Raw genomic sequence first — 14,807 nt, forward strand, 5'->3', positions numbered from 1 at the left:
ACAATGTGAGCTAACAAGATGGCTACTCAGGTCGTTCAATATGAATCCCACCGAACGTGTATGGGACACAATCGAGAGGTCAGTTCGTGCACAGAATCCTGCACCGCCAACCCTTTCGCAGTTATGGACAGCTATAGAGGCTGCATGGCTAAGAAATTTTACAAGGAACTTCCAACGACTTGTTGAGTCCATTCGACCTCGAGTTGCTGTAGTATGCTGGGCAGGAGGAGGTCCGACACGATATTAAGAGATATCCCTTGACTTTTGTGTGAGGGGGTTATCTATTTGAAATGAGACTCATGTCTTCTTTGGACTCTTCAGGAAGTGTATCATCGGGCGTTCGCTAGATGGAGAAACGTAAGAACATGCGAAGCTGCACTGACGCAACGACTTCTCTTAGAAGCAATCCAAACTTTATGTGCAGTGTCAAACGGCACTTTTGATTTCGAAGTGAGTGTCGCGCTCATGCTGCGAGAGGACGAACGGTGTGGACAAGTGACGGGCGTGACCGTCGCTGTGGACGAGTTGTGAACAGGCACGGACGGAGGTAGACAGCTGAAGCAATTGGGACTGTCAACCTCTGAGGCCGCCACCGTCGCACGGTGACGAGCGGCGGATAGCCTGCGGCGCATCGAGGAGGCAGTTGCATTGGTAAAACCGTCCTCTCACGGCGCGCGAAAACGCTCGTGGACGAGGAGCCGGCGACGTCACAGTTTCGAACCCCACGCTCGACTACTTAGCGCGAAATTAAGAATCTCACGTGTCAGATTTTTGCCTCGTGGAGAGGAGCGTGGCCAATTAAATGCTACATCGTTTTTCGTTGCAAGCAGAACGTTTTGTATTGGGTTAAACTACGTATTTGGTGGGTTTTCATTATCGTAGCGTTGTACGAATACAAGCTGTCCAAATCATAAGAAAATTGAGAATTCCCGTAAATGCGTCATTTTAGTAACGATTTGTTACAAAAAAACGACAGGAAACTACATATGGGCAGACAAAGGCTTCCTATATTTGATGTTTTTAGTGTTATTAGGGGTTTGCTGTGGAAGTATACCGTTTCAATGCTACGACACAATGAGGATCTACGAAAAGCACATCGTTTTGGTACAACTGGCGGTACTTAAATATCAAGTAATGACGTTCATAGGTACAGTCTTTAGACAGTGTGTATCATATACATAGACACTGCTGTCAGACTGAAGTCGGAGATAATTTTTTTAAGGTCGTGAGCCGTGAAGGGCGAAGTAACAGGTTCGCGTACAGCCCATTCCAAATAACCTTTTTCTGCCTTTTGTTTTCTGAAAGATTCCAGGTCTTTCTTATCAATTTAATACAAATATTAGCTGCAATAATTCATGTTATTTATTATAGATGATGTATGAAGGTCGTTCCGAAAGTAATGCTCCGATTTTTGTTTATGGAAGCTACAATAGCTACTTAGATCACAACAGCAAAGCTAAATAGGGCACTATTTCAGCCACAGGCTGTCATTTTTCCACATAGTCACCACTATTCATTACGCATTTTTGCCAATGATGAACCAGAGCCTGCATACCGCGCAAATAACAATCGGAACCAGCTGAGGCTAAACACTTCCCTACAGCTTAGACAACAGCGTCCGAGTCTTGAAAATGTTCGGCACATAGTCCATCTTTCAGAGACCCAAAGAGATGGAAGTCTGAAGGCGCTATCCGGCCGGCGTGGCCGGGCGTTTCTAGGCACTACAGTCTGGAACCGCGCGACCGCTACGGTCGCAGGTTCGAATCCCGCCTTGGGCATGCATGTGTGTGACGTCCTTAGCTTAATTAGGTTTAAGTAGTTCTAAGTTCTAGGGGACTGTTGACCTCAGCAGTTAAATCCCATAGTGCTCACTCAGAGACATTTTTGTGAAGGCGCTAAATCAGGACTGTACGGTTGATGTCAGACAGTCCAGCTGAATTTTGCAATGAGTTGCGTGGTCGCAAAACTTGCGTGGGGCCTGGCGTTCTCATGTTGCAGGTGAAAGTTGGTCTTCTCTGGCCTTGCGAAGGAAATTCGTGCTCTCAGATTAGTTCAAATGGCCCTAAGCACTATGGGACTTAACATCTGAGATCATCACTCCCCTAGCCTTAGAACTACTTGAACTTAACTAACCTGAGGACAACACACACATCCATGCCCGAGGCAGGATTCGAACCTGCGACCGTAGTAGCAGCGTCAGATTAGTCAGTGTCGTCTTCTAGAGTGCTGAATTCACAGTTTCTCCAGGCTTGAGGACACCCAAAAGAATAGCACCCTGGCTCTTCCAGAAGACAGTGCATATCATTTTTCCTGCAGACGGCTGTATCTTAAATTTCTTCTTTGATAGAATTAGCATGTCGCCATTCCATAGACTGTATTTTGGATTGCGGCTCGTAGTGGTGACACAATTTCTCAGTCCGGTCGAGATCCTATCCAGAAAATTGCCATCATCAGCTTCATATTGCTCCAGCAGGTCCTGACAAATTTCCATTCAATGAGTTTTTAATTCATCTGTAAGCCTCCGCAGCACCCATCTTATACAGACTTTGCGATGTCCAAGATGATCCAACATTGTTTCCAAGGCATTAAAACGACATTCAGCTTTGCACACAATTTTCTGATCGTTATCCGCCAATCAGCATGGATGAGTTGATCAAGGGTAGGGATGACAACTGTGCAGGGTCAGCCGAGCAATTTTTTCTCCTGTCTCGATCCTGAAATCTATGTGATGAAGTACGTTACTTCAGACTGACGGTAATGAATGCAACATCTAGAAAACAGAAATCATGCATGCAAAATTACTGCTTTAAATTTAATTTATGAAGGTTGTATCATCCTACAGCATTATTCTCTGTTCAAGCCATCGACGAGTCGAGACTATTCTTCGCGATATCCTCCGCATTTCTTCGACAATCGCTAGCACAGACAAAGCAGCTGTTTAACGCACGTCCACCTTTGTAAAGAAACTGTATGATTTACGCGCAATATGTTTTACGTTCTAGATGCCACGGAATGCCGCTGGAAAGTACACCTGTCGCAAATCACTATGAGGAGCACGTTTCGTGAGATATAGCAGTTCGTTCCAGAGTGTGCAACAGCCGTAACAGACACCGCATTTGGTGTGCTTCGCGAAGAGAAACAAGTTCCGAGTGAGGAGGGTTTAACGACGGGCTGAGCCTGTAGCTCCTTAAGAGTCGTTTGTTGGAGTAGTATTAGGAAGACAGTCTGGGTAGCGCCAAGAGTCTCAAGAAGCTGGTGTGTCAGACTTTTACTAGATCAGACGAGGGTGAGCACGGGTGGAGATGCCGTGTAGACTACAGTCTGGTGAAGCTACTGTTGTCTTACCCGGCAGGACGCACAGCAATTTCATTGGAGGTAAAGGGATGACTTTTGTCCTTCAGGAGGAGCACTATTCAAAGAACTGTGACTGAGACCCGAACAACAGGGAACTGACATGTATTGAGACTAGAAAATTGAGCATTGTTAATGGCTAGGCGCTAGCCGAAATCTGGATTTGCCTGATAAAATCTACAAAACAAGAAAAAAAAAAGACGCCTGATCGCTGGGCTCTATAATTTATAAATACTACCTAAGTTCTTTAGGTTCTAATAATGGTATCCTGGCAGCACTGTGATTGGATCGGTACTCTGAGTACATGGAGGGTAGCCACTTGTAAATAGCAATCTGCACAGAAGTAAGTGAGTGCTGTGTAACTACGAGTACCATTCAATAAGAAATGCAACAAAATTTTCTCTCAGCCAGTTCCGATTGATGAAATGCCGAAGTTGTAGGATAAAGTGGAATATTCCAGCTTCAACCCCCATAGCTCATGAAGTTCCGATAGGTGGCGGTGCCGTACGTAGCCTTAAAATTGGCGTCTGTAACACAGAGGCGTTCCAAGTAGGGAGTAGTCACTGAGTTTCTTTTGGCGGAAAACTAGACCTCCGCAGATATTCATAGAAGCTGCAGAAAATCCACGGCGAGTGAACAAAAGTACGGTGAATCATTGGGCGAGGGATCATCGCAGCAATGTCGCATAAATTTCAGACCTCCTGCCTGCCGGCTGACCGTACACAGCCGTGCCTCTTGCTATGTTGGAACGTGCAGACACTCTCATTCGAGGTGATCGGCGGATCACAATGAAACACCTCCCTGCGCAACTTAACATCTCTGTTGGTAGTGGTGACACACTCGTCCATTTGGACTACTCAGAGATGTTGCTGAACACCGTCACAGGCGAGGAACTTCGAATTGGAAACAAAACGGCAATCGATGGAGTGGTGGCACGTTCACCTCTCCTTGAAAGAAGTAGTTCAAAGTCGCACCCTCAGACAGTAAAATAATGGCGACGGTCTTCTGGAACTCTTTAGGGGTTATTCTACACTACTGTCATTAAAATTGCTACACCACGAAGATGACGTGCTACAGACGCGAAATGTAACCGACAGGAAGAAGATGCTGTGATATGCAAATGATCAACTTTTCAGAGAATTCACACAAGGCTGGCGCCGGTGGCGACACCTACAACGTGCTGACATGATTAAAGTTTACAACCGATTTCTCATACACAAACAGCAGTTGACCGGCATTGTCTGGTGAAACGTTGTTCTGATGCCTCGTGTAAGGAGGAGAAATGCGCACCATCACGTTTCCGACTTTGATAAAGGTCGGATTGTAGGCTATCCCGACTGCGGTTTATCGTATCGCGACATTGCTGCTCGCGTTGGACGAGATCCAATTACTGTTAGCAGAATATGCTATCGGTGGGTTCAGGAGGGTAATACGGTGCTGGATCGCAACGGTCTCGTATCACTAGCAGTCGAGATGACAGACATCTTATCCGCATGGCTGTAACGGATCGTGCAGCCACGTCTCGATCCCTGAGTCAACAGATGGTGACGTTTGCAAGACAACAACCATCTGCACGAACAGTTCGATGACGTTTGCAGCAGCATGGACTATCAGCTCGGAGACCGTGGCTGCGGTTACCCTTGACGCTGCATCACAGACAGGAGCGCCTGCAATGGTGTACTCAACGACGAACCGGGGTGCACGAATGGCAAAACGTCATTTTTTCGGATGAATGCAGGTTCTGTTTACAGCATCATGATGGTCGTATCCTTGTTTGGCGACATCGCGGTGAACGCACATTGGAAGCGTGTATTAGTCATCGTCATACTGGCGTATCACCGGGCGTGATGGTATGGGATGTCACTGGTTACACGTCTCGGTCACCTCTTGTTCGCATTGACGGCACTTTGAACAGTGGACGTTACATTTCAGATGTGTTACGACTCGTGGCTCTACCCTTCATTCGATCCCTGCGAAACCCTACATTTCAGCAGGATAATGCACGACTGCATGTTACAGGTCCCGTACGGGCCTTTCTGGATACAGAAAATGTCCGACTGTTGCCCTGGCCAGCACGTTCTCCAGATCTCTCACCAATTGAAAACGTCTGGTCAATGGTGGCCGAGCAACTGGCTCCTCACAGTACGCCAGTCACTACTTGTGATGAACTGTGGTATCGTGCTGAAGCTGTACCTGTAAACGCCATCCAAGCTCTGTTTGACTCAATGCCCAGGCGTACCAAGGCCGTTATTACGGCAGAGGTGATTGTTCTGGGTACTGATTTCTCAGGATCTATGCACCCAACTTGCGTGAAAATGTAATCACATGTCAGTTCTAGTATAATATATTTGTCCAATGAATACCCGTTTATCATACGCATTTGTTCTTGGTTCAAAAATGGTTCAAATGGCTCTGAGCACTATGGGACTCAACTGCTGTGGTCATAAGTCCCCTAGAACTTAGAACTACTTAAACCTAACTAACCTAAGGACAGCACACAACACCCAGCCATCACGAGGCAGAGAAAATCCCTGACCCCGCCGGGAATCGAACCCGGGAACCCGGGCGTGGGAAGCGAGAACGCTACCGCACGACCACGAGATGCGGGCATTTGTTCTTGGTGTAGCAATTTTAATGATCAGTAGTGTGTTTCACGTTCTTCATTCTAGTGCGATAGTCAACATTGAAACCTGTTGTGATGCAGTGGGGAAACGAAGAAATAGCGTCAACGTGTTTTTTACCACAAAAATGCAAACAAACTTGTCCTCCATGACAGCGCAAGGTCTCAGACAAGACTCCGCACCCGAGCTGAACTCATAAAACTTCATTGGACTGTTCTTACTCATCCACCCTAATGCCCGTAACTCGCACCTTTCGACTTCCATCTGCTTGATCCAACGAAGGTTTCTCTCTGTGGGAAACAATAAGTGGATTATGTGGAGGTTGTTGATGCAGCGAGACATTGGCTCCGTCGTTGACCAGTAGAATGGTGGCATGCAGGCATACAGGCCCTTCCCGTAGAGTGACGTAAGGCCGTCACATTGAACGGAGATTACTTTGAAAAATGGGTTCAAATGGCTTTGAGCACTATGGGACTTAACTTCTAAGGTCATCAGTCCCATAGAACTTAGAACTCCTTAAACCTAACTAACCTAAAGACATCACACACAACCATGTCCGAGGCAGGATTCGAACCTGCGACCGTAGCGGTCGCGCGGTTCCGGACTGTAGCGCCTAGAACCGCTCGGCCACCCCGGCCGGCTGAAAAATGGGGTTTAGTAGCCAAAAGAATGAGGAAATAACGAATGTAAAACATTCTTTTTCTGAAAGTAGGTTGGTTTTATTCAGGTTTCCAGTACACTGCATTATTGCCCCCACCTAATTGTTTGTTATTAATGGCACGCGGTGTTCTCGGTGAGGCAGAGCAGGCATATCTGTGTTATTACATGCTGTGGACTTGATTAAGTGTATTAAGCAGAAATTGACTTCCACTGTGGGCGTATATCAATTGGTTTCTCAGTGGCTTTAAGAATTTATTGTGTTGGTGACTTCATGTGATAGACGCTATAGCTCAGTGTTGCTGCATTAGGGTTTTGTTGTTACTGCTTTTACCTAAAGAAGCTGTTACATATCTTGTAGTATAAGAAACTATTCAGACGTAGGAGTGGGTAGGTAGGCAATACTGAGGCTAGCTGATGTTTTTGGTGACGATAGTAATAGCAAATCAGTATGTAGTTGGAGATCATATCTATGAATTCCAGACATGCTTAAGTATTCTTTAGCAGCGCACATTTTAAATTTATTTTATGGAAGAAAGTCATGAATTCTAAATTGTCACATTGTTGACTGGTTATCCATTATAGGGCAAGACTGAATTTGTCCTTCATTTGAATTTGTTGCGCTATTATAACGATAAATGTGTGATTGGTCATTTTGGCCCTATCTGAAGTTCTTTCGTGCTGTAGAAATTTGTATTTCGATTTTTTGTCAGTAGTTTAGCATTTTGTTTAGTGAAGTTTGGATACTGAATAAACTAACTGTTCAACTGAGCCCCACGCCAGCATAACCCTCAAACCCGGAATCCACTCCACCCAAGTCTCATTCTGCAATACATTCGTAGCGTCCGTATATGCAGAGATGGCTTTTGACAATGTTGACGAAAATATGCTCTATGAAATTGTTAAGTTATCAAAGACAAGTTACAGGCAATAAAAGGTTATCTACAGGTTATATAGGAAGTCAGACTGAAGTTATAAGAGTTGAACTACATGAAAGACAGTCGGCAGTTCAAATGGCAGTAAGACAGGTTTGTCAGCAATCTCACATATTGAATTCGTCCCTGCTTCACTAACTTCTTAGCTGGATAAATAAAGTGTGGAGAGAAGAGAGAGGGGGCGGTAGACAGAGAGAGAGAGAGAGAGAGAGAGAGAGAGAGAGCGAGAGGCGAAGGCTTGGTTGCAGTAAACAGTTTCTACAGGACGAAGGATACAGAGACGAAAGGGCTTCAGAACACAGACTAGCATGGTGAGTTCTATCATACCAGTATTCAGACTGAAGATTACAATAACAACAGTATACCTTAAAAAAAGACATCCAAACAATTTCGTTTATAATCAATGTTAACACAATTCTTGGAACGACTTTTCTTGCCATTGTCTGCGTTTTCTGTACTCTGCTTCGGCCAACGTCAGTCATATTGCTGTTAGTTATTTTGCTGCCCAAACAGCAAATTTCATATGCTACATTTTTTAATCAGTTACTCTCCGCATCGACTGATGTAATTTGACTGCGTTTGTAACAACAACGACGCTGTACTATTGTACATATAAACAATTTTTTTCTTATGATTTTTCGATACATTTGTGTAATTGATGTTCTGATTGAATTTTTTTTTGTTTCATGCCATTGTGTTAAGAAAACTGTAAACAAGTTTCAATGTTATGTCAAATGTCAAGCAATATTGTGATAGAATTGAAATGTAACAAATTCTGGAACTGTTGTAAGATGTTTAAAAAATTGTAACTGTGCGTCTGGTCAATACATAGGCAATCGCATTCGGGAGGACGACGGTTCAATCCCGTCTCCGGCCATCCTGATTTAGGTTTTCCGTGATTTCCCTAAATCGCTTCAGGCAAATGCCGGGATGGTTCCTTTGAAAGGGCCCGGCCGATTTCCTTCCCCATCCTTCCCTCACCCGAGCTTGCGCTCCGTCTCTAATGACCTCGTTGTCGACGGGACGTTAAACACTAATCTCCTCCTCCTCCTCCCTCATACGTAGGCAATGTGTTAGGATATGTAGAATGCAAAACCTCGGGTTAATACCCTGTCTGTAAGGGAGCGGTAAAAGGTGGATGGCAGGCGAGCGCGGGAAAATGCGCACGGGCACTGCACGGCATAACGGGCTCAGCAGTAGTAGTTGGAGTTTGGACTGGTTTGAGCAACACCTTCTGGAGCGAGGAGGCTCTTCTGGAAGACGTAGTTTCACTGAGACTCGGGTATGCCTTTCCAACGCCCACACAGCATGGCAAAATTTCATAGGCACTAAATGGAAAAGTATTGCGACGCCAAGAAGAATTAAAGTGCCGATACGTCAAGAGCCATAGCTGTGGTTGTATGTGTGCTCTATGCCTCGTCACCTTGCCGCCCGCCAACCGCCGCATCGATACAAGCAGGTTGAAATTTTTAGTACTGTATTCGTATGGATCAGAGAGTGTGAAACGTCCCCTTTAAACAATTCTACACGACTGTCCTTAAACTGATACACAATATTTTTTTTAGCGCAACGCAATCTGACTTTCAAAAATCCCTACAAAAGAATGGCCCTGACTAACATTACACTATACCTTTCACAAATCACTTACCTCACAAAAATCCGGGCTGCTCAAGCTACTGCAATACAGGAGCGCCACTACTCCCAGCTAAATGAAAGATTCAAACTACTGAAGGCACTAACTGCTGATAGGGATAGTTAGCAAATGAAAGATATTAATAGAGACCAAACAATGTATTTACCTTGATATCATCATGTATAAATATATCAGTTCATGACAAATTACAAATCTCCGCCATCTCTCTCCCCACATCCACCACTGCTGGCGGCTCACCTCCAACTGCGCAATGCTACGCGCTGTTCACATCCAGCTGCCGCTGCCTAACACTACAATGGCGAGTATTACAACAATGCAAGGCAGCCACAGACTGCACACAGCACAGCGAGTGATTTTCATACAGAGGTGGCGTTACCAATAAAAAAACCTAAACAGCCTACTTGCAAGTGAACTGTGCAATAATAACCTAAATTTTACCAGAACTTTCCCATCATTTAATTATCCTCACAACTAACCTAGACAGGGTCCTTTCCAAATGTTGTGCAATCCGAGTGTCCCGAAACGAAAATTAAAATTTGTGTTAATAATAATTATTTGCAAACTAGCTATGTTAGAATGGTGTTTAAAGAAATGTTTTGTTAATGAACCAGTAAACGAATTACGAAGGTCTAACGAAGTTGAAAGATAACTTTAGTATTGATATAGTAATGAAGTTTATTATTTCGAGGCAGATTTAAAGGCATTTAAATGAGCAGTAAATAAGATGAAAAGAGTAGTAAGTGATATACTGGAAATCTTGAACGCATAATAAACTCAGAAATCAATTTTTTAAATACAGCGATCATAACAGTTTCAGGGTCCCCCTTCATTCATTTGATTTCTGAAGTGTTCTAAATTGGTTTGACCACCAAAAGTTAAAGTCAGTATAAAAGTCAAAATTTATCAGTGTTTTATCTTTATTAAAATTGACATTTTGTGTGTGACACGAAAGTGCTATTTCTAGGGTAACCTATGCCCGATTTTAATCAGATTAATCGACAGTATAAAGTTTTGTAGTATACATTATAGTGTGGTGTTATGTATTCGTGGTTTGGGGGTTGGGTTGGGTTGTTTGGGGAAGGAGACCAGACAGCGAGGTCATCGGTCTCATCGGATTAGGGAAGGATGGGAAGGAAGTCGGCCGTGCCATTTCTGAGGAACCATCCCGGCATTTGCCTGGAGCGATTTAGGGAAATCACGGAAAACCTAAATCAGGATGGCCGGACGCGGGATTGAACCGTCGTCCTCCCGAATGCGAGTCCAGTGTCTAACCACTGCGCCACCTCGCGCGGTATTCGTGGTTTTTTCCATATTAGTTTAGAACGTGAAACTATCAGTTCAACAGATTTTCTGGTACTAAAATTCGACAATATTATGCACTGTTACAACTTGTTGTTTTGCATGAATACATACCAACTTGTATAGGGAAGAAACTCAGTTAATGCCTAATTAGGCTGGCGACCGTATTATTATGTAATTGGTAGCATCTTCTGGGTTGCTTTTGATCCATCCTGACGTGTAATTGCATTTCGAACTAACTTTACGGATCATTGTTATTACAGAGTGGATGTAAGTCTGATTTGCCACCATTCAGGCACACGCGGTCGATAACTATACGAAAATCCTTTCTCATAAGGTGAATCCCGCTCACTTACCATAGCACAGGCTTTAACGGGTAATGTGTCGCGGAGGCTACACGTTGTATTACATTTGTTTTACTTCTGTTAATATTCATCTTACAACCTCTTTACAGGGTGCTATCAATTGATCTTACTGGTCCTTCGCTGTCTCCTAGAGAATTACAGTATCATTGACAAACCCCAGAATGTTGATATCTGAAACCGCCGATACTCTCTCTGAATCGAAAAGAAAAAGATATATGAGTAGGTATAAAACTGAAACTAATACGTAACTTTAAATTTGGACGAGAGAAGAGTACTAAAATATAATTTGTTTCGTTTCAGCTGTCGTTGAATGACCTGGTATCCACAGGATAAGTTTAAGAGTTTGTAGATTAACGTATGTACTTTTGTGTGTCTGAAGTATTGATAGTGCCTGCTGCAATGTTTCGGGAATTGATGAAATGCCAAATGAAGTATCTTCCATTGTTTCAGTTCTGCATGTATCTACTATTTCGGCGTCGAGGCATTGTCATGGCCACAATTTTAATCAGCCAGGAACAGCGAAATCTATATGGATTTAAAGACCGCTCTTCAGAATTCGAGCCTTGACCATTGTGTCACCTCACTCGGTCACCGTACAGTGAGTCGGACAGTAGCTGTTCTATAGCGCTTTGCATGGTAGAGACGCATTCTGTTTGAGAGTAGGTAAGTGTTTCTACATTTTGTCCTGTCCATGGGAAAATGAATTACGAGTTTCGGTCTCAATCTTAACCACGTAAAGGAAAACGAACTCATTCCCGCTTGCAGGAGATTATTAATGATTATTTAAGCTACAGCTCGCAGCGAAAATGGGTTATCATTAAAATATTCTTATATTAGAACCAGAAACTTTCGTATTGCCGAGAATAGTCTTCACAAAAGTACGGTTTCACTCAAGGGCTGCGCACCCGACAGCCATAAGAAAAACATAGACACTTGAAGGTAAAATGCTGCTGTTACAAAATTCCTAAAGAAGCAGTGGTTACGGAACGGCTGACAACGAGCCATTACTTTAGAAGCAAAATTTAAGCTCTACACTGTTTTTAGTATTCGGTGAAATCTTTCCAGACAAACCACAGAAAATAGAGAAATCACTGATCGCATAATAGTTCAGTCGAAGCGACAAGAAGGGGGCAAGGGCGTCATGACAGTCAAAGCGTTCCTTGTCTCAAAAGAAATGGTGCTCCAAACTATCTCTTCTAGTTATCGGGCCATACGGCGGGAGACAGGGAGGTTGGTACCCCACCGCTGTCCGGGGTGTCCCCAGAAACATGTTCGTCCTGGAATGTGATTAACTGACGTAGAATTGTCTTCCGTGGTGAGTACCACTTCCAACTGGACCCCGACGACCGGCGAAGACGTGTCTGAATGCGCTCCATACAGTGATGGGGTACCAATGTGACTGTCATCCGCAATACGGCCCGACAACTGGGAGTGACTGGGATACCATTCTTTTTTGTAGCAGGATCCCGTTGGTTGGTATTTGCGTCACCCTTACAGCGCAGCGGTACGTCGACGAAATTCTAGACTCCGTTGTTTAGCTTTTCATGGCAAGCCATACTGGGCTTACACTTAAGCGGGATAGTGCCTGCCCGCACATGACGAGAGATTGTTCCACTTGTCTTCGTGCATGTCAAACCCTACCTTAACCAACGAGGTCACCAGTTCTCTCCCCAATTGGGAACGTTTGGTGTTCTGGAATTTGACGCTCTAACGCATCAGTTTGACAGAAATTGTGATGATAAGCATCAGGAGGACATCGAACAACTTTATCAATCAATGCCAATCCGAATAACTGCTTGCATAAGTTCCAGAGGTGAACCAACTCGTTACTTGACTTGCTGAGCTTGTGAAGCTCTTTCTCTTGAGTCAATTATCCTTTTCTTCAGAAATTGTAATCATTTGTTTGTCTGTACATGTGTTTCAACACCGTTATATTTGATATATCCTTGCTTGTCTTGTGAGTAATCATACAGTATTCGTTGATTTACAAATGCAGATTTTCCTGTTTCAAAGTCAGTATAATAGTATTTGTTATATTCTGTTACCTTGAAATTTCCCTCTATAATTAAAGCGAATGGGTATTGTGATCGTTATAAGACTGAGTCGAATGAAAGGAAAAACTGGTAGAAGCCGACCACGGGGAAGGTCAGTTTGAATTCCGGAGAAATGTAGGAACACGTGAGGCAATACTGACACTACGAATTCTCATAGAAGATGATGTGTCGGCAGCTGGGCCAACACCTGGTAGTTCGAGATGGCCGAAAATGCACGCTAGACTAACGCAGACGGGCGTGAAGTACTGGAACAGGCTACGTAATTAATGCTATGAAGAAAAGTACGTAGCTGGATTAATACTTATCTTTAATCAATCATTGTGGTACATCGCTCTTGACGATACACAGGAGACTTTAATTACAATCACTGTAAGGCTAATGGCGCCTTGCTAGTTGGTAGCCATTAACTTAGCTGAAGGCTATTCTGTCTCTCGGCTAATGAGAGAGAAAGGCTTCGTACATCTAGTCGCTAGCTAGGTCGTCCGTCCAACTGGGACGAGTGCTTGTTCGTATCACGAGACCTGCCTTGTGGTGGCGCTAGGTCTGCGATTACACAGTGGCGACACGCGGGTCCGACATGTACTAAATGGACCGCGGCCGATTTAAGCTACCACCTAGCAAGTGTGGTGTCTGGCGGTGACACCACAGAAGATACTCGTAGGTTAATGGAAGATAGACCTAAGTGATAAGATATAAACGTAGGCTTCCACGACCATTGTCAGAGTCAATATAATTTTTCTGGCCTTGTGACAGCACTGTCAGTATGTAAAACTACAGACGTTTCGGTCACTGTTGCAAGTGACTTTCACGGTGTCACTTGCAACAGTGGCAGAAACTTCGGTAGCTTTCCATATTCACAGTGCGGTCACAAGGCCAGAAAAGTTTTTTTGACTACGTTTACAGCATTTGTAGACTTAGAGAAAGTTTTTGACAATGTTGACTGCAATGCTGTCTTTCAAATTCTAAAGGTGGCAATGGTAAAATACGGGGAGTGAAGGGATATTTACAATTTGTTCAGTAACCAGATGGAAGTTATAAAGAGTAGAGGGGCACGAAAGGGAAGCAGTGGTTGAGAAGGGAGTGGGACAGGGCTGTATTCTATCCCCGACGTTTTTCAATCTATATATTGAGCAAGCAGTAAAAGAAACAAAACGAAAATCTGGAGTAGGAATTAAAGTCCACGGAGAAGAAATAAAAACTCTTATGATTGCCAATGACACTGTAATTCTGTCAGACACAGAAATGGACTTGGAGGAGCGGTTGAATGGAATGGAGAGTCTTGAAACTAGGTTATAAGATGAAAATCAACAAAAGAAAAACTAGGGTAATGGAATGAAATCTAGTTAAATCAGGTGATGCTGAAAGAATTAGATTAGGAAATGTGACATTTAAGTAGTAGATGAGTTTTGCTGCCTGGGAATAAAAATAACTGATGATGGTCTACGTAGGGAGGATATAAAATGTAGACAGGCAACGGCCAGAAAAGCGTTTCTGAAGAAAAGAAATTTATGAAGATCGAGTACAGATTTAAGTGCCAGGATGCCCTTTCTGTAAGTACTTGTATGGAGTGTACCCATGTTCGGAAGCGAAAGATGGAGGACAATCAGTTTAGACAAGATCAGAATAGAAGCTTTTGAGATGTGGTGCTACAAAGGAATGCTGAGGGTTAGATGGGTAGATAACGTAACTAATGAGGAGGTACTGAACAGAATTGCGGAAAAGAGAAATTTGTGGTACAATCTGACTAGAAGAAGGGATCGGTTGGTAGGACACATTACGAGGCGTCAAGGAATCACCAGTTTAGTACTGGGGCGGATCAAAATCGTAGAGGGAGACCAAAGAGATCAGCAAACGGATTCAGAAGGATGTAG

Source organism: Schistocerca piceifrons, chromosome 6 (assembly GCF_021461385.2).
Source record: "Schistocerca piceifrons isolate TAMUIC-IGC-003096 chromosome 6, iqSchPice1.1, whole genome shotgun sequence".
Lineage (NCBI taxonomy): Eukaryota > Metazoa > Arthropoda > Insecta > Orthoptera > Acrididae > Schistocerca > Schistocerca piceifrons.